Here is a 24,146-nt window from a genome sequence, read left to right on the forward strand (position 1 = left end):
TCTGTGCGGCGGAGGATGGAGGCGAGTTGGATAAATATGTGGGTCACCGGGGAAATAATGCAGATGGTGATGATTGTGGATTTAAGCAAATGAAAGATTTTAGGTTGAATGAATAAACACGGGATAAGTGAAAAGCCCTGAATATAGACACAGATGAGCTCCAAAAGAGGCAGCGGTCCATAGGAAAAGAAGTCAAGTCTTCAAATCTGAAGAAACAACAACTGCAGACATGAATCATTCATCTGGAGATCCCGCTGGTCCAATCCTTCAAACTCACATGGGAATTAAGGACAATGGGAAGTGAAATTTCCTCAAACTGACTGCGGATAGGAACACTGACAGCCAATCGCATCACTCCGATCACCAAGACATCTAGTGTCATATGCATGCAACAGCAGAAAGAGGGCAAAACACAACCGCGCTTGTTTTAAATGAAATGATAGTGATACATCAGGTGGTGTTGGTCAAGTGTAGGTGATTGATTGGGGTTTTTTTTTTTGAATGAGTAAAACTTCAGAGTTGGTACGCACTGTAACTGGCGCTGCGGTCATGCTGTTGGCTGGGGAAAAGGCCGAGGGTTCCGAGTGAACGTCTCTGATCACTCTGCCCGAAGTGTGCAAAGCTTTCAGAGGAGAGAAATGCGGGGTTGATGAGATCAAAACAGCACGACGCAAACAAAGTGTGGTGCTGCTGGAAGTGTTTCACACCCACAAACTGTCGGTCGGTCGGTCGGTCAGTCGGGTGCCAAGCCATTGTCTGCTGGAGCCGCGGCTTATCTAACTCGCTAACCACTGACAGTCCAATAAGCTGCCTGAATAATGGATGTCCATACACTCCATCAGATTAGCGCGGACATTATCTGCTGGCAGTAATGACGGGGCGCTTGCTATCTGATCACAATGGATCCGCCGCATTCTATTATCTCGTAAAACCTGCAGTCGCCCACGTGTCCCGCGTGCCTTTTCGAAAGGCCCGCAGATCAGTTGCAGCAGAACCGCGGCGGAACCGCTCTCCCGTCAGTCGCTCGCTGCGGCCGTCGCCCACACTTCCTCGTTTTGCCAAAGACGACAAATATTGCAGTCGGCCGCAACGCGAGCATGACTTGCACTCTGGCCGCAGGGGGAAAAACGTGGCGCTGCCACCGTGTACATTCTCCAAATGCAAATTCAGCTCTGGTCAATCAATTCCAATCGAGGCAAGTAGGCGAGGTGTTCAAAAGTTCACAAAAGAAAGCATGAAGCCATTTGCACCAGGGGGAAAAAAAAAAAAAAAAAATCGATCCAATAAAATAAAGTTGCAATCAATCAGCAGCTGAATTGCAGAGAGCTGGCGCTGCTTCGGAAGGCTCTCTGTGATAACTGACTGGTAGTGAGAGGTGGTGGGTGAGGAGCCAGACCTCAGTCACACCTCAGTCTATGCTGGATGGCAACCTGCCTTCAGCAGTTGGCTCAGGCACTGCAGACACTTCCTGGTAGCCCAAACCTTGTAATCCACATGTACAAAATACAATATTTCAGTACAAATTTGAAGTCTTAATCTGTCCGGACTGCTGTTGATCGACATTGATAACAACATTGGTATTGAAATGGTCAATGTTTGGATTGGATATTTAGATATCTGTATTGATACACTGTATGAAACATACTTTGAATGACCAATCGATCAAAATGGAGGAACACAATTGCAACAACTGTGTCAGCACATTGTACAATGATTCAACAATGTGGCAGATGACACTCCAGCTGGTTCAGAGGTCACTTGCTTCCATGTCTGATGACGACCCACCACTCAACTGAACTGCTGAGGCCCGCCGAGGCTCCGGGAGTTTGGTGTGGTGTGTGGAATCCTGGTTGTCGAACTCCCTCGGCTCTCAGTGTGCGACTCACTGCAGTCCCACTCGGAGGGGTTTGCGGCTGGAACCCGCTGCTGAGGTCTGCTGTTGACTTTGATGCACTGGATGGTGAGGTGTAGCACTCCTGATGGGGCGAATGGAAGGAGTGTGATTCACTGAAGCCGCTGTAATTAAATGAGAGCGCAGGCGCCTCCCCTCGCTGCCGGGAGCGTCGCGTTCTGCCGCCCTGGTGGCCGCCGAGTGCCCGTTCACTCCACGTCCTGCACAGTTGAGCAGAGGACTCCCATGTAATGTGTGCTGAATAACTGCGTAGGTGTGACTGTGTGTTTGTGTATTTATTTTATGTATGCTAATGCTTCCCCATGCTTGACAGAGGTGTGCACTCACTCTCTGCATGTGATGCGTTTCCTCTCTTTAAAAGAAAAAAAATAAAAAAATCTGAGGCTGAGCTGGAGTATCGCGCACATTCTGACGGAGATAAAAGTGGAGCTTTAAAGTTTTTCGCTTTTTTTTTTCCCCCGTTTTTTTTTAAATGGTGCAATGCCACAGAACAACAGAGGTTAACTTGCATCATGCAGAAATCTGAGATGGGCTGCTGCCGTTCCGTATCTGCAGCATTTTCTGCTCCCTACCTGAGCCAGCGTGACATCAGACCAAAGGAAGCTTGTAAGAGGAGGGCTCTGTTTGTGCCAGCAACACTTCAAATACTCTTTTTATCTGCCTGCTGTTTGTGGAGGACTGACATTCTCCTCTTTTTCTTATTTATTCTACCGACTTAAGCGTCGCTCTCAAAAAAACTGCTTTCAGTTCAAATCAATTAATAAGATATCAGCCAAAAAAAAAACATCCAGGTTCTCCTCCTGCACAGCACTTTTGAATATGCAGGCATGAGGAGATATAGATGCAATCAATGCCCTCGTAAGTAAACACGTACACGTACTGATTCGTATAATTATTTTCCGAGTGCTGCAAAGGCCCGGAGCGGACACGACGGCACACCAGCAACACACACACACACACACACACACACACACACACACACACACAGGTTGTCCAACAACACGCGGCTCCGTCCAGTGCAGGAATTCAACTGTAAGAACACTGGAGAAATTTTATAAGTCTATATGTATAGATATATAGATAGATAGATATTCATGTATAGAATGATTATAATAATAAAAAAACAACAAAGCTTTTTAGTTGACTCTATAACATGCAAACCTGCCACTATGAAGGTGTTTCTCCATCATCTCCTGACGTTCTCTTCATCCACTTGGTTGACTTGAGAGAATGAAGCAGCGTCCACTCTGCGTTAGTCTTCCTCAGCTCTTTATTGCTGTCTCTCTCTCTCTGCAACTCTGCTCTCGGACACACTCTGCCAGCCCGCAGGGCTGAGAGATGACAGGCTCTTCAAGTGAACTTTGACACCAATTATCCTGCACAGCTCTCCCAAACTGGCAACCCACTCAAACAGCCGTTTGCTTGTCCGTCCCGCACCCTCTGCCGTCTCTCTCTCTCTCTCTCTCTCTCTCTCTCTCTCCCTCTCTCTCTCTGTGCTTCCTGTCGCCTCTGTCGGCCTCTGGATCCGTCCGCACCACAGCAACCCACACCACACACTCGTTTTACCCTCTTCATTTCTGTAAGGGAGAAAAAGAGGAGACCCCTTTAAAACACTGGCAGGTAAAGAATTTAAAATCATTATCCTTTTTTTTCTCCCCCCCGCCCCCCCATCATTTGCTCCTCTATTTGCAAAACTTGAATAATGTCGGTGACTGTACGGTGTTTTTATAACTAGATTAGCATGAAATGCTTTTGAGTGAAGCTTCAACAAGTGGCTGTGTTTTGGAATGCTGGGCGACAATGCGCAAAGGATCAGTCAGGAGTCTTGACGTGGTCTCAACTCAAAGGGTTTATAATTTGACATTTGAATGTGGATCCAGAAATGAAAAAAAAAAAACCAACATGATTGTAGAGTGTTTTTTAATCCTCCTCATTGTCACTGTTTGTTCACCAAAGCCACACGCTGTGCATTCATTCACCATGGATTGGCTACCATTTGTTTCTTTTATTGAAAATGTGTCTTGAAAAAGTTGGGGTGGTGTGTGTGTGTGTGTGTGTGTGTGTGTGTGTGTGTGTGTGTGTGTGTGTGTGTGTGTGTGTGTGTGTGTGTGTGTGTGTGTCTTGCTAAAATTAGATTTGTGTTTCAGAGACGCAGCCAGTTTGACGAAATAATTACTGCGTAAAAAGCCGAGTGTAAATGGGCTGAGTGGAGGCAGGGGAAGTGACACGATCACCCGGTGACTCTCACGTACTCATTAAATCTGGTTTCAGCCATTTCTCCAATCCCATTAAGGTGATGGCGCTCTCGCATCTCGTCTTCTCAACGTGAGCGTCGTGCGGGCGCCGATCCGCCTCGCTCCCCGTGCCGAGGCTCGGAAAGGCGTCGCCGCGACAGACACTCACTGGCAGTGAAAGCGAGAAGCCGCCACGAGGCGACTTTCACTGCGTTTGCAGGCGCTAAACGTTTCCACACAATTAAAACCGGGTGTTTTGGCTCCGCTGCAGTGGAAGGCAAACAGAATGTCATTAGGCTTAGCCGCAACTTACGGGAAGAGCTTCACAGCCATTAACCTGTATTCCATGGTGTTTGGTTTGACTGATGTATTGACAGCTCACTGCTCTTGTTGGTTGTGATCAGCTAGTTAGCTGTTAGCTTTTCGATGCACATGCTTGCGGACAAAAAATACTTGGGCACGACACATAGTATGGGAAACATGATTACTTGTACTGTGACACCCAGCTCGAAGCGACACAATAATCTGATGCGTACTGACATTACATACAGTAGATGCATAAAGTACACTAGCGGTCAAATGTTTGGCCTCATTGAATGTTTTTTCTTTCATTTTCATGATTATTCACATTGCAGATTGTCACTCAAGGCATCAGAACTATGAATGAACACATGGGGGATATGGAAAGTGTGAAATCACTCAAACCAGTTTTATATTTCAGGTGATATACAGTAGCCACCCTTCATATAAAATATATAGAACACAACATATCCATCCATCCATCCATCTCTCATCCATCTATCATCCATCCATCTAGCCATCCATCCATCCATCTATCCATCCATCTCTCATCCATCTATCCAGCCATCCATCTATCCATCCATCCATCTCTCATCCATCTATCATCCATCCATCTAGCCATCCATCCATCCATCTATCCATCCATCTCTCATCCATCTCTCATCCATCTATCCAGCCATCCATCTATCCATCCATCCATCTCTCATCCATCTATCATCCATCCATCTAGCCATCCATCCATCCATCTATCCATCCATCTCTCATCCATCTCTCATCCATCTATCCAGCCATCCATCTATCCATCCATCCATCTCTCATCCATCTATCATCCATCCATCTAGCCATCCTTCCATCCATCCATCTATCCATCCATCCATCCATCCATCTATCTAAGGTGCATAATCCACCGTCTTGCCTCCTGATGCAGATCCATCGGTCACATCCTTTCTTAACGTGTCAACAAGGCCTTTTCATGAGCTGAATCCGATCCATTCAGGCAGTTATGGTGAGAGATGTAAAACAGGAAGAGGCCACAGTAATGGAGGAAACAACAATCAATAAACAGGAGCCACAGCAGCTGCTTGCAGCAGGCCCGGGTCGTGCATTAAGCAGCGGCCGTGTGAAGGTCACCGGGCTGAAAGCGGATGCCCGTCACGTTTTAATGACTGCATGTTGATAAAGCATGAGCAATTATCGATCGGCGGTGGGATCACGGTAATGCCGTGTTGTGATGACACGCGGCAGTAGTTTGATGATTTTGGCTTGGAGTGGTAAAATAATGACTCGTGAGCCCTTGACAAAGACTGCGTCCTCGGTTTAAGAGATGTTTGTGTCTGCAGTCTGAAGTCTGGAGTGCTTGAAGCTCCGTCAATCAGCTCCTGTCGTCCTGCTGGTGGTGCTTTCAACCCATGGCATCCATCCAAAAGGAGTGTATTAGCTCCTCTGCTGGAGTGATGACCATCAGTCCATACCACAGGTGCCAAACTCTGGGCCGCAGGCCACATTTTGGCCCGCAGTGTCATTCTATTTGGGCTGCAAGGCCAATACAAAATCACTACTGGAGCTGCAGGCCCACTGGTATTATACAGCACATGTACCGCTAATACTACAAATCCCAGAATGCTCTGCTGGTGTTTCGGCATGTCAATCAGTACAGGATGTTCGTTGAAGGATATTATTATTACTTCTTTGGGCTATTGTTGGTATTTTATTTTTGAATTCGCTATTAGCCTGTGGAAAAAGGTTCCAGCCAACGTGATGAGGAGAATCAGAAACGTTCCTAGCAGGAAGAACAGGGCGTCCCAGCAGCCATTTGGTTGCTTGAAACATTTAGTTCCTCCAATGCATTTCTCACCTTCCTCACTGAGGCAGTTTGAGAAGCTGCAGAGTGAACAGATAAATGCCTGTGTGATAGCTCTCAATCAATATTTACAGGACAGATTTATAAAAGATTGCATTCTTAAATAAATAAACAGCTTCGTGGCAAATTTCTCAAGTAGAACCAAACCCATTTCCACCACTTGAAAAGGATGATGGTGAAGGACTGCAGACACATGGGTTGCTTGCTGTAATGTTGGTTTTTCCTCTGACTTGCCAGTGTCTCTCCACTCCAGCTCAGTGTTGAGCGATTAGCAAAGCTTTTAATGTGGACGACACACCCGTTCAGTTAAGAAGTTAGAGGGACTTCTTCTTTGTATTATCTATTATTGATGGGCAATAAGATATTTTTCAAATTCGAAAGGATAATCGATATTTTTTGAGGTCGATGTTTTGATATCGATATCGATATCAACTACTGCGTTACAGTAGTCGGAAGTAAGTTGTCAAAAAAAAAAATATATATATATATTTTCTTAAAATGATCAATGAACATATCACTATGCACATCACTATTATCTATCAGGCTAACACATTTCTTGTAAGCTGATCTATGTAGGATCATCAGACGCCTCTGTGATTGTGTTCTGTCTGATCTCCATTAATAGCCAACATTGTTCCATTGGCATATGAGATGGCGCCGTGTCCTCATGGCAATGTGACTGAACTTGGACCGCAGTGTTCGTGCAGTCGCTCCGTTTTCTTAATATATCAGTGCGTGCTGCTGCTGAAATGCTGTCCTGTGGATTTAAGCTCTGAGACGTCCATTGGCGTCTTCCCGGGAATTGCTGCAAATTGCGTCTGGAATGGTTACGGCTCGCTAACTGCGTGCACAATTACACCAGCGGCTCCAATGTTTTGATAATGGTGGACATTATGCGGAGCAGCGTGCATTTGTCTTGCTTTAAACCCTTCTTTTGTACATAGGCAAGGTTATTAATAACACCGCTGGGATACGCTGCTGTCGGAATGTGTTTTCTTTCACGACCATTGGCTATGTGCATAAAATCTATTAACCAGTGTCCCGTAAAAAAAGAAAAAATCTCCTCCCGTGGCTTCCTGTTGTAGTCGCAGAGACAAATCCAGAGAGGCCAAAACAGGACTGCTAATAGATGAACGCTGCCTTGGAGAAAGTGCCCACCAAACCGTCGGCCCAACGCTGTCTGTAATTAGATTAAATGTGCCGCCTCGGTTCAAAGTTTCGCTCTTGCGGTGCATTCCATTTCTACCAAAATCGCATTAAAACGGCAGTTAGGCTGAATCATTGGTGATTATAGTCTTTTAAAGCATCAGGTTGTGTTATTAGGAGTGAGCGCTCTTGCCCTCTGTGGGCACCCACCATCCATTTCAGCTTGCTCTTTGCCCACCCATGGCTCTCAGTGTGGCTACACACACACACACACACACACACACACACACACACTCTCTCTCTCCCGAAGCTGCTGGTAGCGGTAACATCAGGTTTGTAAAGGGTCCCCACATCACACCTAATTGTGTTCCTCGGGGCTCCGCTGGTCTCCCCAGGAGAGTCAACAGGCGTCTCCGTGCCTTTGATATTAACAAGCCTCGTTAACTAGCGTGGTTACTGCTCAGGCTTCAGGGAAGCGACTGCTGCTACTGCTGCTGTTTTATTGTTGTTATTTTATTGTTATTATTAGTGAGGATTGAAGGAAGTGGCGAGCAGTGTGCCAGCGCTGCAAGGATGAGTCTCCCATCAGGAGGGACTGCGGACTGCAAAGACTGCTGAGCTGTCCAATCGGACCAAGGCTGCGATCTCTGTGTGGTCAGAATCCAGTTGATTCTGCTGAAAACACAACTGATTGCAGTTTGGTGTTGATGATGCTACAGCAGCGTATTGATTATTAAAGAGTGATTTTTCCAGTTGGTGGTCAGAACGTTTGTTCAAGGGCTAAAGGAATACTTCGTGTTTTATCTTTCCTGTGGTGAAAATCAGGGCAGTTAAACATTTTGTTGGAGATAGAAACCGTTTTTCAGATTAGGTCTTTTAAATTACATTTGATTTTTCTTGGCTGTGCTAATACTGCCAGCGAGAAATAATTGCGAGGCGACTCAACCTGCCTGCAGATTATTAGTCTCTCTTTCAACGTCATCACTTCTGATATCAGATAAGTTGTTTATCTGTCCTCTGCAGTGTGCCCCCCCCCCCCCCGCCATGTTCCCTGAAAGCTGCTTAATAATGCATATATAATGAGCAGAATTTGCGAGGGTAAATGAATCGCAGTGGAAGTCTTTGACGGGATTCCCAATGGGATTCCCGATGGTCTTTTAGACTACTAAGCAGTCCGAGCGACTCCACCGACTCCACGTCCCACTGACAAAACTCTTTCAAAAAGACCTCACATTCATATGGAACTTGGTGAATGGGAAGCGGCTGAGTCACACTGAATCCATTGTCCAATGGTGAAGCACGCTGCCAGCCAGTTGTTCCTGCCCTCAATACCTTTCCCTGTTTTTTTAACCATCATTACAATGTATTCGCGATTGCAGAAAAAATCCATTTTCTTTCCTATTTTCATAAATGCTTCAGAATGTCACATTTAATTATATGTTCAAGTTGGTTGGCTCCAGCGGTGTTAGCGCAGCCGTTCTGTATAACGGCTGCTTCGGCTCTTTGAAACGTTTGTCGCAGTAGCGCTGATGAACGTCGGGCCTGCGCTGGTTTTGTTTCTCCCCGAGTGCTTCGTGCCTGTGTAGCTTCTCAGTCAAAGGAATCTTTTTATTTTTTCCCCCAACTTTTCATCCGAAAGGCTTTGTCAGGTTGTCAGTTTTGCAGGTGGTTCAGAGAGACGTTGAAATTCTAAGATGTCAGATTACATGAAAGCCGTAAGTCGTCGGTTGCAGGAAATAGAATGCACTCTGAGGATGCTAGTTTATATTTTGGACGTAGGTGGGAAAGAGCTGTAGCTTGAAGGAGCTCATTCATAGGCCGTCCGTGTCCAATGGAAAGGCTTCTTGTTGGACACAGTTTGTGGTTTTGTTGCCATCCCTCAGTCCCATTTCTCAACTGTAGAGAACTGAAACCAGGACTTTTTGTTTTCTATTGAACTGAGACTAAGGCGTTAATTCATGGAGAACATACTGAACATTTGTGAGTCAGGGTTCCGTTGACATTTTGTGGCGGAATCATCTTGTCAAGGAAATATCTCCCACCCCTCTGTGCGGTTGGGGTTGGTGTGTGGTTGTGAAGAATCCATCTTTGTGGGATTAGTTCGTCCCGCCCCTCTGTCACTATGGGGACTGCGACAGTCCCCGTAGTGAATGGGGAAGCCCTTCATGGGAACTTATGGGTTGGGCCATGGGGTGAATTGGACTCATTGCTGTGTTAAAATCATGTGTTTCAGTCATATTTCCTTGCCCACGTCGCACTGCTTTCGTGAGTTTTCTTGCCTTTTATTCCTCTGAGCTTATGTTGCTGATGTCGGGGTGTGTGCGTTGACAAAAGGACCTCTTTGCCACAGCCGTGGAGTGACAAAGGCAACATTTGTAATGTGCAGGGAGGCTGTCGGTGACACGGCCAGGGAATCAGACATTCAGTGGAGGTGCTTTTGGTAATTGTAGTCTCTCAGCCAGTTGATGGCTGCTCATTATTTCTATCTCTTTGCCCACTTACACAGCCGTGTTTCACATTTAGCTGTGATAGGCAGCAACAGCCTCTGACACCCTCTTTCACGCACAAATGCATTATGCATTCAGTGAAGGGAGAGTTGGCTGAGCAACAATGAGACGGCGTCCTCTTGAACCAAAGTTTGTTTCGCTCACACAAACTCACACAAAACCGTATTGTTCTTTCCTAGACAGAAGCTGCCCGCTACTGGATTATAATGTCGGCCTCATCAAGGTGTGTACTGTAGGTATGGTGTTTCCTCATAAACTCTATGTACATGTATCTATGCACAGTGAAATTCAGTCCTACATTTGGCCCATTCTTCTCTGACCAGATGTGGGCAGCATGCAGAGATCACACCTGGATCTTTTGGTTAAATGTATGTGGTCAGGACCACACTGACTGACTGAATACAAGCTGGTGATTAACATATGAACCTTTGCTCGCACTTTGACTTGCAGTCTCACTGCTGAGCGAGTGAGCTGTGCTAAATGTTGCAAAGCAGAGCTGTGAATCAAAGTTGTGCTGGGAGGATCTTGCACATGCAGCGGAGGAGCTGTGGGTGTTTGGCAGAGAACAGCGTCTGAGAGGCTTTGCAAAGGTGCGCTGGGCAGCATCGGTGTTTGGCTCCGTCTTGGCCCTGCAAAATGCAAGAGGCCAAGAGCAGACTCAGAATAGCTGGAATGGGAAAAGGCGGTGTTTGGAATCCAAACCAAAGATCAGAGCCAAGTATTGACCCAGATGACTGCGAGCTGCCAAAGGTTGCTTGCGAGCTTCCGTCCTCTGGGTTCACATTTCTACTTGAGCGCCCTCAGCACATTTCTGCTTCTGTCGACGTCCCTCTTAGTCAGGGTGTCTTGATCTCTTCCAGCAACTCAATTAGCACAGTTAACATGGACTCTTTCCTATCAAGTGCAGAGTATTTGAATGCTATGATCTGAGAGGAAGCATCACAGTCAGAGTCACGGTTGAGGAGGACCAGCCTGCTGGAAGATGATCCATGCTTTACAAGTGTTCTAAGTAAAAGATTCAAGTGCCATTCCTCCACTGTAAGCGATGGTAAAACAGGTGCAACAGGAAAATGAGATGGGGGATACTGTGATAGAAAGACATTTGGCCCCCATTTACACAAAACTATATTTGAAACCAATCATTTTCTCAATGGTTTTCATAAAAACTATTTTGATGAAGCCGTCGACAAACATTTGTCTGACGAGGCAGCACTGCTAACGCCAGGCCTTGTGTGGTACTGCGGGTTTAACTCTGAAGGCAGAGGATGCATAACCCATGGGCATAACCACGCATGGCATATTATGGAAGTAGTACTTTGAGGATACAACTACTGCTTCCAATGACTTTGGAAAACAACAACTCGAAGCTCCGTGATGATGTTGACTGGAAGTTGTGCCAGTTAAAGTTCGCTTTCATTGAACGAGGCTTTGGTCCACTCATAGCTCAAGAGTTGTGTCACTTTGTTCATGGATTCCAGTTTATAGGTGGGGCATAACATTCTTAAAGCGGACTGGCTGTGAAACCCAGCAGGGGCCTTCAGCTACTGTACATGCAGCAGGTCCTGGTGCGCTGGAGACCATGCAGCCTCTCCTCATCGACCCTCCTCCCTCCAAATGACAACTGACTAATGCAGCAAAAGGTTGTTCATTTATTCACAGTTAACCAGACTGAAAACATAACCAATCTCCCGGTTGAGTAACCAAAGCTGCTTACGCACCATCAGCCATCAAAAAGCAACAAACAAACAAACAAAAAAAAACGATTTCCGCTCCCATTATTTTTTTTCCCATTTGTCGCCGAGCGCCACCCCCACGGTTCAAAAGATTTGAATTTTGACCCAGTTTGCCACTGACCTTTCCAAGTGCAACCGATGGGATTGAAACTGCAGCTGACTTAAATGAAAAGCGACGGGCAGATTTTCTGATTCGCCAGCAGGGGAGTTTGGGCTCGGCGCCCTGCCTGGCGGTGAGCAGAGAGCCAAGGGTGAAGATCATGTGACCCCTCCCACCCCCCCTGACTTTGTGGAATTGAAGAGAGCCTGTGTATGATTGGTGATTGCAGTGCAGCAATGCAAACAAATCCCCTTGAAGTAGCCAAGAGATGCAGTATTGTGTAGTTTGCAAAGGAAAAGCAAGACTGCAAACGTTCTTTGTTGGTGAGCAGGAGTGAGAGGCAACTAATTGTGCCAAGTTGTCGTCATCCCACCGTTGTGTTTTCAAGAATTCACCCAGTATTTAGTGACAACCTTTAGGGGTAATTTGTGTAACGCTGTGAAACATGAATGTTTATGATAATGTGGATGTGAGCCACAGCACCGGAGGCCAACGCAGAAAGAGGTGATTGAAAGCACCTGTCTGCTTTCACCCCGAGGCCTAGAACAATTTGGAGCTTTGTGACTTGAGTCAGTAAATATATGTCGGAAAAAAAATGAATAAAAAACAAAAACACAAGCAATATGTGGCTCAAAGCCATCCAGAGATGGATGAGAGTCGAGGAAGCAAGGAAAGAAAGATGAAACTAAATGCTTTGTGTGGCCGCTGAACTGGGAAGCCTGCCGCTGATGGTCTGCTTTGATAGTCTGAAGATCCACCGGCACCGCAGTCCCACTGCAAGACAGTCAACTGTGAATTCACAGCGCGGCTCCAGTTAAAGTCTTCAGCCTTTATGAAGTGACAAGCCGAGATCGCAGCTATAGAAATCTTCCCACGCATCACGAATGAGCGGACCATTGTTGGGAAACAATAATGCATGAAATGGTGTCAAATGTGGCACAGTTATTCACAACATTTCCATTTGAAATATGACAAGAGAAACATTTGCACATTGGTGGGATTTGGTGTTTATGAAATAATAAAATAAAATAGTGAATGTCAGGAACTTTATGCATTTCTGTTTATATCTTGAACCAATCGAGCAAATGTCAGCAGAGGCTCCAGCAGAGCCCCGTGACCCTGAGAGCAGGAAGACGCGGATGGATGGATGGTTGGTTGGATGGATGGATGGATGGTTGGTTGGATGGATGGATGGACGGATGATTGGATGGTTGGATGGATGGATGGATGGATGGATGGTTGGTTGGATGGATGGATGATTGGATGGTTGGATGGATGGATGGTTCTTTCTCTCTTTGTGTCCCTGCAGTAAACCGTTGTCAAGGGTGCAACGCTACGGGCAGACAAACTGCCAAGATTTGTCTCAATCAATTGTCGGATCACTCGGAGAGCATCAATAGCCGACCCCGACCTTTGACCTCACGCTGGGCCAGCCTGTCCACGTGTCTCTTGCTTCCTCCGGCCGGCAGCGGCGGCTGCAGCGTCGGCTCCGGTGTTTGTCCGGCGGTGGCGCATCACATGTGACACGGCTAATAGGCTTTTAACACCAACTGACACATCTGGCAACCGTGCAGCTCGTCGGTGACAGCGACAGCGAAAAGGCCGACACGCTCGCCCGTCAGCGAGAGCAGCTGGCCCGCGCGGCGCTCTCCCTCGTATTAGTCCAATTAATTAGCTGATTAAGCCGCTATACCATCCCAATCTGTTTTTCAGAGGTTTTGCGCTCATCACATCTGTCTCTGTTCGCACCGAAGTACGCTCAGCCAATCATGTCGCGGCAGAACATTTCAATTCAGCGGCCTGAAATGGTCTTTGGATGAAGGGTTCATGTCTGGCCTTTATATCCATATGCGGACCACAGTTGAGGAGAAAAAAGAATCTGTGATATTTAAGATTTGTTCGGGTCTTGCTGTAATTTGGTGCCTTGAGGGGATTTTATGCTCATGATTTCTGAAGACACAATGAAAAAGAAAAAAACACCAAAACCAATCCGGATGAAGCCAACTGTGATTATATTAAGGCTGTCTTGTTTCAACTGAGAGGTCTTTTTTTTTTTTTTTTTACAAGAAAATGACAGTTTGGATAATGATTAATTACCAAATGGAAATGATAAAAATAAGACAAACCTTTCAATGGCACCTACTGTATATAATATCTCTACATGATCAATGATGGAGCCATCAGTGCATTGGAGTGAACCCTCCAGCGGCCAGGATGAAAGATTCCACAAAGAAATGATTATTCATAGTGATGTATAGACACCAAGATTAGGTTTACCCTGTGTTTATTAGCTTTTCTATAGCTGCGCAAACACAAGTTGCTAATCAGCTTAGACTTGAGCCATTACACAGCGATCAGTTACAGCTCAGTCCACACCACCATTGGAAAGAAAAAAGATGATGATGTTCCATAAAGAGGGGCCGTGATGAATTGGACCTGGCTGCGCTGATAAGCAGGGCAGGGCCTGGCTGATGAGCCTCTTGTTTCATATAATGAGTTTTATTGACACGGATGGCCCAGTGGGATTAGCGGCGCTAATAGACAAACAACTGTCCGGTCTCATATTGGAAGGTGACGGGCGACAGCAGCGGCGGCGGCGGCGTCTTCGGGGAGGACGCGGCCCGAATGGGAGTCAGATTTCAGTAAACTCGTGTCCTCGGGCGCAGTTTCCTCCCCACGCTGCTGACATTAGCAGTAAACATCCCCGCGCTGCACTTCCGGGGGGGGGGGAGAGAGCGCTGAAAGATAAGTGAGGGCGAAGAGCTGACGCCACAGAAGCCTTTTAACTCGGAGTTGAAATTGTTATTGAATTATTCTCAGCCGCTTAACTACTTTGCTCTCTGCACCAGGCGGCAGCGATCGCACGGCGAGAGCGGATGCACATTCTGGGATCCGACGCTGCGTCTTCTCCAACTGGGTCGGGTCGAGGGAAAACGGCAGGGTTCTGATTCCGTTCTCAGGTCATTTCTGTGGCTGCATGGGGTTCCCTTTGAACATGCTGACAGTTGACGGTGCTGACGACTGCACCGTTGTTGTTGCCAAGCACATGCTTCTCTGGAAAAACTCTCCAACAATTCATAATAAGAAAGTCTGGCGAGCAGATGTTGAGAGCCAGCTGCTGCCTTCACCTCCTGCCACTTTTAACAGGAGGGTTTTTTTTTTTTTTTTTTTTTAGAAAAGCTTTTTTTTGACAACAGGTTTTTTTTTTTTTTTTTGTAACACTGATTTCATTTGAGTACATTTCCCACTTTTCAGACATTGGAGTATATTGACACGACACCTGTTCTTCCCACACACAGCCGCAGGTTGATTCCTTCCTAAATGAAATATTTCCCGCTCTATGTGACAAACGATGTCACGAAGATAGAAGTGCGGGACGCTTCAGACGGACGGGTCTGCTGGAGCTTGAGAAGCGCTTTAAATCACCTGTGCACAGAGCGTAAGGATAAAAGAAATAATGATTATTCCCTCGCCCTCGTGATGCATGAAGGGAAAATAAAGTGGCAACTTGCAAGGAGCAGCGCGGCCACCTATCGCACACGCAGATGTTTCTGGCGCTGATAATAGAAAATATGGATCCATTTATCCGGCCCGGGAACCAAGACAACACCTCATTCCATTGCCTTCAATTGATGCCACAACCTCCATCTGGGAGCACAATTGCTGCAGTCATTGGTTCAGACTCCAGGCTGAGGAGTCGGACCACAATTCATGCCACACACTTATTTATTGGCTTGTCTGCAGTGTGACTTTGGTTACAGTGCAGATTGTGAACAGCTGGGGCGAAAAAAGAAAATGCCCAAGTGAAGTGTTATTGCACCAAGCCCTTTATTTTGGTAGTGTTTAGTTCACACAATCAATATCTGACAGCCTCACCATGGCGGAGTCTCTCTGCTTATTTGTACAACTTGGAATTTAGTTTCAATTGGGAGGCTCAGAATCAACTTGGCCACAGCGGTGAGATGCTCTACAGCGCTGGTTGAACTGTATCAATGCAATCGCCCACTATTAGCATTGCCCTGTAGCTGAGTCAAACTCTCTTTTTTATTCAGGTTTTTAATATTTTATGCATTGACATTTATGGGAGCTTTTTGGAGGTTGAGAAATCCACATTAGCCCCATCACTCACACATCAAACTCTTCAGGTAAATCATGAAATAGAGACATTTACACATTGACATTATTATTATTATTTTTTTTTTATTCAAATATATTATGTGTCAGCATTTCTCAACTTATGAAGAAAAAACAGAGAGAAAACAGCTGAGTCTCCGCTGGTCTGGATCAAAACCCCCGGTCCGTCCGGACCCAGTAAGAATGCCTCGGAGTCCGAGAGCTTTAATAATGGGTCAGACGTGTTATGAATCGTCAACATACACCTTAAATCCAAGGCCCTAAATTGCACCAGATGGATTTCAGTAAGGCTACCATCAGTAAGCACACTGTCCAGGAACCTCGGCGGTTTGTTTTTCCTCTTTGATTGCTTTTTAAAAAAAAATATTCCGCCTCCTACTCCTCCGTCCAATCATAATGCGCCGTTTTCACTTGAAGTGAAAGGGTGGCGGTTTTTCCAAGCTCAGCCGTTTCCATCACCAGTTTGATTGCCATATTTAGGGTTTGTGCAATCCCAGGGCTGATGGAAACGCAGCTCGTGATGATGGAACCATGTTAAACTGCTCTTGCATCCCTTGGAGGGACTCATTTCTCAGCCTTGTGACATCAGTGAGCCACCGACATGATACAATGGTTCCAGTTTTCCAGCAGCAGCAGCAGCAGCAGCATCAGTGGTCCTCCACATCTTCCAGCAGAAGCCTCCTGCTCCTCGCCTGCACGGCGCTCTGCAGCCGCTGTGGTCGACCCTTGTGAGAAAGAGGCTGCTCAGCCGCGGGGCGGACTGCAGAGAAGCGTCAGTCAAGTCAGGCTGAGGAAACTTCACTTTTTCCATCGCTTCCGCATCCATAAGCACAGCTGTGAACGCCCTCCATGGATAACAGTGCCATACATCAGCTGTGAGAAAAGAGGAGAAGCTGCTGTACGATACATACAAACCGTTCTCACCCCCCAATCTAATGGTATTTTACCTTTCGCCATTTGACATGCATTATTCATTTTTCATTTTAGTTAAATGGCAGCCGGGTCCACATAGTTTCCTCTAAGGCAACAAAATGTCAGAATCAATCTGGCTGAAGGAGGTAAAACACTATGAATCACTTTGGAGACGAACTGCCAGCAATTTGGAGAGTGTGGATGGGATAATGTGGGGGGGGGGGGTGGGGGTGGGGGGGTGACAGCTGACAGGTAAAAACTAGAGGTGGTGGGCAGCACCTGCCACACCAGGAGTCACCACGCTGACACCAGGAGACAAAGGAAGCTGTCTCCAGGGGAACATTAAGAGGCCGCACTTCTGTTTCAGGTGACATTCCGAAGGCAACGCGGCAACGTTCACACTGCCCGCTCTCACCAGAACGACATCTCCATCTGTTTGCTTTCTCTCTTCGAGGAGAAAAGCAGAACAACTGAAAGTGGCCACTGTTAAAGGGGTAGGTCGACTTTTTGGCAAACTGGCGACAGGTGAAGTTGCCAAAACGTTGGACTTTGCCATAAAGTGTTTGGTGGATACAACCTGGGTAAGAACATTGGCTGGTTCTTCACGGTGGTGATTCCGACCCATCCTAATTACAAAACAAAGAATTGATTGAAGGAAATTTAGAACAAAACACACAAGAAATACACGCCTTAACACCCAAAGGAAACAAATATCCAGAAAATGAATTATGCTGGAGAAAGAGCAGGAAGAAGTACAAAACGTATGTGCACATGTTCTGTGCAGAGACCTCTGAAGGTGAGACCGGAGGCCTTAGAGGGGGGGGGGGGGGGGCTGGGAATGGACCTGCAGCAGCAGGGTTGGTTAAAGATGCCCTCAGCACCACTTTTAACAAACTGCTGAGATTCAACCTCATTTTGAGATCTGCTCACATGATTGCAGCACGAGGAGAATCTTCAATGCATTCATCTCTGCAATAGATTGGTGCCCACACAGGAAATCAGTGAAATCATGGCACATTGTAACAATACAGGATGGAAGGAGAGGATTCTCCTTGGACACACGAGTCCGGTTTGCATGGTCACCAGTTGGGCTTGTAGACGGTGTCGTGCAGGACGTAGACAAAGTTGTCCAGGTGTGCTGAGCTTGCAACGTGGACCACGCCTGCTTTGACAAGACGAGCTGCTGCGCAGTGGTTGCCATGGCCACTGTGGTCTTCCTCCGTCAGCCTTTGTGGTGGTGGTGGTGGTGGTGGTGGGGGTCACGCGTCCCAGATCCGCCGTGGTGATGCAATGGCCAAACTCTCAAGGCTGAACGTCACACTGTGTTTTTCTTTGCAATCATGTCGACCTCAAAATGTTTCAAACGCTGTGGCCATCAAACATCCTCACTCACTGTTACGTCCTGGACTCTGTCAATCACTTCCACACTGTACTGCATACCTTAGCAGCTACTCTCAATTCTGTTTTGGCATCTTAGTGGATGACACCATTCTGTGACACTTTTGAGTTCTTGTATCTCGTGTAACTGATGTTCATCACAGCTCTGCTACAAACACTAACAGGCAGCTGTCTGCATTATTCACATCCCTGCATTATTTGGAACACGTTGGTCTTTTTTTCCCCCCCAGTTGGAAATGATGCACACAGACACACCACCCACTGCTGATCGAAGTCTGATAAAGTGACTGCGACCTCTTGACTGCCTCTAATGACCCATCGTGTGATCGTTTCATTACTATGAAATGTTTGACTTTTCAAAATGTCAAACATTTGCTTGGTTAAGAAAAGCGGAAAAGCTTTTCTCTCTATCGTTATATAGATAAGCAATACTTGGTAGTTGATTGATTAAATAGTGCCCTGCCTTCGCCCTAAGACAGCTTGGAGAGGCTCCAGCAGACCCCCGTGACCCTGAATAAGAATAAGCGGGTATAGAAGATGAATGAATGATGATTAAATAGTTTGTAGTGTTCCTGCAGTGTTAAACACATCTACCAGAAATGTGACAACACTCGTTACCAGACGAGTTTCCAATGAGTGTGTTTTACGTGATCCAGATTCTGCTTGGAGACCGGACCGCTTTACAAGGTGCCGCTTTCTGCCAGTATCACATAAAAAAACCCAAATGATAATAATAAAAAAAACCACGATCTAAGCTGTGTAACCAAGCAGAGTGACATCATTGGCAGGTACGACACCCCATAATGATCTTCACAGCCTGGAGACATTTTGTGCCAACGCTGGATTAACTTTTGATGCAGGTGAACAAAAAATAGGAGCAACAACAAAAACACTTTGTTTTGAGTTGAAATGCATTCTAATGTGCAATATGCAGAGACTGTAAAGACTACAGAGGTTGTAGCTTTATATCACTACAGCGAGGTTTATCACTGCGCTGGTATTAAATGTATATTGCGGTCTTGTTCCAATCATCGATGACTCATCCTGGACCGAGAGTTTAGGCGGCCACAGTGATGTTTGTGTTTATTCCTGCCACTTCTCTGTCTCGCACGGATACTTTTCTCCTCAGTTGGAACTAAACTTGAAGCAACGTGTTAATGAGCTGGGCTGACGAGGCGAGGCCGCTCCGTCCCTTAAATGTCACATCCTTGTTAATGAGGTGTTTGGTATTTTGACCTCCTTGTTTTGTGCGTCGCACCGGCCCGTGAATAAGTGATGCGTCTTAACGAGCCGCGGTGCAGCTCGGGGGAGCCTCCTGTCCATAAAAGGTTAAGGGCCCTCTGTCTAATGGAGCTGATGGGTGCTATTAGGACATTTAATGAGTCCCGCGCTGCGCTGCTTCCTAACGTCAGCGCGCCTGTTGACGGAGCCTCTTGTTTACCGAGGCCGCCGTAAAACCCCGGCGTCCGCGAATGGCCGAAGCATCGACGTGAAAGGCTGAGAAGCTGGTGTTCAGAGTGGGTCTGCTATTGGCTGGCTGGGGTCTGCAAAGGCACTAGTGCACTCCTGGGTATAGGCCAGTATGTGCCGCATATCCCCACTTACTTTCCAAGTCAGCATTGTGTAAAGTCGCTTGTAAATCCCCCTGACGCGCGCCATTCAGTGGCTCTTGCAAGTCAAATTGCTGCCCCCCCCCCCCCCCGGGGACGGTGAAGCCGTGACCCAGCCGGATGCTGAGGCTGAGGCTTTGAATGCTGCTGAAAGAAGAGCAAATATGTTTTTAATGGGCAGGTCGGAGGGCGGCCAAAAAAAAAAAAACTCCATTTGAAAACGATGAATGCCAAAGTGAAGAGAGGGAAAAATGGAAATTCCAACTCGGGGCCAGTTTCCTGCTGGCAGTGCTGATGATTACAAACTCTACAGCAAACCTCCAATCTTACAGTCACACTGCTGGTGCTAAGCTAAGCTACATGTGTTGCCACAGCTGCCCTGGGGCAGACTGAGGGAAGCGTGCGGAAGCCAATCAAAGGGCCCCGCTGACCTCCACCCACCATGCAGGATCCACTCTGACCGGCCCGAGGCAACGTGGGCTCACCGTCTTGAAATCTCTCTCGATTTCATGTTTTGTTTTGTTTTTTTCTTTCATTGGTTCTCTCTTGCCAAGTTCACCAATATCAATGCAACACATCTGTAGAATGCAAACCGCATCGGCCACGCAGGGTTCAATGAGATCTGCTGCTGTCGTTCTCCCTCTGCTCTGCCCCACTTTGCCTGGAAAAAAGCACTTTTATCCTCAAACTGTGATACAGTCAGTCAGGGCGTCCAGGCAATCTAGAGTCCAATTCTACTACAAGTATGTATATCTTGTATTGTGAGCGCATATAATGGGTGTAGAGTAGATGGAACCCATGTGGAATTGGAAGTCAATGGCAGTGACTGAGGAGGAAAACAGAAAACCTCTCTGTCCCACTTCCATTCCTCTTGCTGTGATTTCCGATGGACGTCTGCGTACGTTCGGGGCGAAACTTTGACTATTTTTTTTTTTTTTTTTTGACCTTCCTTACTACGGCCCCTCTTATTTCTACCATTCTGCTCACTTTAGCCGCTCACATAGCGGAACTGAGGGCAAAGAGGACTTGGCACACAGCCCCGTCTGGCCCCAGTGATTCACAGCTCCCATGCTGCCGTAGGAGTGATGCACGAGTGTGATCATGTACTCTGCATTTCTCTTTTGACGTGTGTGTGTGTGTGTGTGTGTGTGTGCGTGTGCGTGTGTGTGTGAGAGAATTACTTTGCTAAAAATAAACCCTTTGTCTCCAGGAAGAGCAGCGGGGAGGAAAAGCGAGGAGAGGACAACTTTTGTGCGCGTGATCAAACTTTAATAACTCAAAGCATGACAACATGCACTTGATTAATGCACACATGCACGCACACACACACACACAAGCCCTCTCCCATGCTTTAGGGCTCAGGTGCTTTAACAGCACAACGACCACGACTGCTGGTTTCATTCTGCCGAGTAGAGGAATGCGTCACAATTCTGTTGAAAAGGTCGTTGACCTTGATGTAAGAGTTACCGTTGCCTTTCAAATAACTGCATTCTATTCTGCTTTGCCCGCGGAAGGCACTAGCATTAGCAATAGCATCCCCGCTCCATTCTCAAACTCCAAACAATGCTCTACGACCACCAGGGGACATCTGCTGATTTGTAATAATTGCCAAAAAAAAACAAAGACGCAAGCAATTTCAACAAATCTGCTCCGCCTGCAATTTGAAAGGATGTAAATTGTCTTTTGCAATCTGCGACTGACAGAGCCTCCATCCCTGGAATACAAAGAGGAAAAAAAAAAATACTGTTCAAATCAAAGCGCTGCAATTTCACCTCCAATTTGTTGCAATTTCTACGTCCCTTGAAGTTTTGTTCCTCCTGTCATTTAAAAAAAAAAAAAAGGAAACGTGAGGAAGTCTCAGGTGATGTCATGTGACACACGGTGACGAGTTTCCAAAGGTGGGATCAAACTCCCGAAGCGCTTTGTAGATGCTGTCGCTTCGACGGATCCAAACACGTGAAGTTTAGATCTGTATTTCCAACACCTCTTAACTCACTGTTCTCTAACAATCAAACTTACATCTTTAACCGCAAAAACTGTTCGTCGTTTCAGGCTCTTAAAGTCACTGTTGCTGCCGTATCCAAGCTAACGCACTCAGCCAACACCACTGTTTACAAAGCTGGAGCCGCTACTCCAGTGTCTCCAGTCTGGATACTTCAACTCAGCCCTATGGACGGTCTGGTGATACTCTCACAACCGCAGAATAACTCAGATAGGGGACTTAATGTTGGGATGCAAGGGATTAAAAAAAAAATAATAATAACAATAGGGCTGTCAAACAATTATTTTTTTTAATCGCGATTAATCACGTTTTGATGTGCATATTTAAAATTATTTTATTTTTTATCCTTTTCGTGTCAATATTTATGTCAAGCATTTCCTGCTGGAGTGTCTTTGTTGGCAACCAAATCAACAAAGAATGCAGATGCATTTGCATTTCTGGACCCACTTTGTGAAGTGCTAACACCGCTAACGTTAGCAGCAGGCAGTCGAAACACAGCGCGACGGCTTGAGGACCCGACTACGGGTGCACGGTAGGGACAAAAGGCTTGCGATTAAAAAACTTAGCGCCGTCTGCCTTGTATTTAATCTCATCGCAATTGACGCGTTAATGCTGACACTCCTCGTTAGTGCTAAACTTTTAGAATAAATGTCAATGTCAATGGGGCGACGTCCCTGCACGTGGAGGCAACTGTACCTGCCTGTTTACCCACTTTACTGTCAGCTTTAAAGTGTCGTTGTGATTGATGCCGTGACTCGGCGCCGCTTTCCCTTTTATTCCTCCGCTTCATCGAGAAAGCAAGTCTGACAGCGGCAACCAACCTGGGCGATCCCACCATCCGAACCGCAGGGGGTGAATCAAGGGGGGGGGGGGGGGGTCTCAGCGAGAGAGTTGCATGGAGATCGATGGCTCCGTGCGACCGGACAGAGACGAGTGGGTCCACAGCTGTTATCGATCAGCGAGCGGCGCTGCGACATCGGTAACGGCGAGCAACGCTCGGGGCCGCGCGGCACTCGCTGGCGTTGTTTCATTGCTTTATTTCATTATTTATCCACCGAGGCAAAATGGGCGAGAGGAGCAGTGGAGGAGGCTGGAGGGGTAATGTGCCATGGAAAATAGTCTGTTATGAAGCAATATTAGCCGTCGAGCCTTGTCAAACTCACACACACACACACACACACACACTGCAGATTTATCTCCCACACACCCACTAACACCCTTTGGCACCGGCGTGCAGAATGTGACAAGCATGAAGTATCAGCAGCGTGATGAATTACCTTCATATTAAGACGGACTCGCATTCATCCTGAAATTGTCCAGGTTAAATACACAGTGGCAGTGGATGGCAGCACAGGGTTGGAGGGTGGTGGTGGTGGTGGTGGTGGAGGGCAGCCACCATCCAGCAGATAGAGGGGCTGATGGAACACCTTTTATCTCCTGGGTTGATACACGGTTATGGGATGCTTCTCGTTTTTTTTTTATGATTATTACCGTCGCTGTTATCGCCAGCAGCGAGCGGGGCTGCGGCGTCCAACCACGCTGAGGTTTCAGGTCGAACTCCGGGGGGGTTTAACCAGCTCTGTACTTTCCCCCGGGATGGATTGCGTGTTTGCGTTTTCAAATGGCGCATTAAAAAACAGACTTGGAAGCGACAAACTGGCTGTAATAGTTGACTGTGTTAAAGTGAAACACTGGAATTGGAAATATTGGAGACTTTATTTCTTTTTCAAGTAAAAGAAAATTGGCACTCTTCCCACTGGCAATGCTTGACTTGCTGAGGCATTTAATGGGAGACAACAAGTTACTCCTGCTCTTCTGCTTTCTTTGAAATCAGGGATTTAAAATCGATCTTCCTTCTTTTTTCATTTTTTTTTTGGTGCCTAAAAAAGAAAAGACTAAAATGTTTTCTTTGATGCTGGAGAGACGTTTGTCCAAATTCAGCATGGAATGGATGCAATGTGATGCAATTGGTTAAAATTAAAAATGGTAACCACAGGGCTGTCAAAAAAAAATCAATAATTTAATTGCAATTAATCTATGAATTTCCATAGTTAACTGCGATTAATCACGTTTTGCTTTGCATATTCAAAATGCTGTAATTTTTTCCTTTGTATGTCCTCAGGTAAAGCAAATGATCTCCTCTTTGATCTGCTCCATTATTATTTATTTCAAAAGAGTGCAGCTGGACACACCGAGTGGGAAAAAATAAAACCGCAACAACAACAACAACAACAACAGCTTGGCGACGTGTGCAGGAGGCTGAAATGAAGGAAGAGGCGGGAGCGGCGACCCCTGGT

General features: G+C 46.5%; 1 long non-coding RNA gene across 1 annotated transcript in view; it reads left to right on the forward strand.

Moving 5' to 3' along the window:
* Window positions 1–24,146, forward strand: part of LOC142880928 (uncharacterized) — a 91,555-nt gene that overhangs the window by 50,947 nt on the left and 16,462 nt on the right. The window lies entirely within an intron of this gene.

The sequence above is a fragment of the Nelusetta ayraudi genome, unplaced genomic scaffold (genome assembly GCF_046127955.1).
Source record: "Nelusetta ayraudi isolate G7.1 ecotype Tasmania unplaced genomic scaffold, CSIRO-AGI_Nayr_v1 ptg000175l, whole genome shotgun sequence".
Lineage (NCBI taxonomy): Eukaryota > Metazoa > Chordata > Actinopteri > Tetraodontiformes > Monacanthidae > Nelusetta > Nelusetta ayraudi.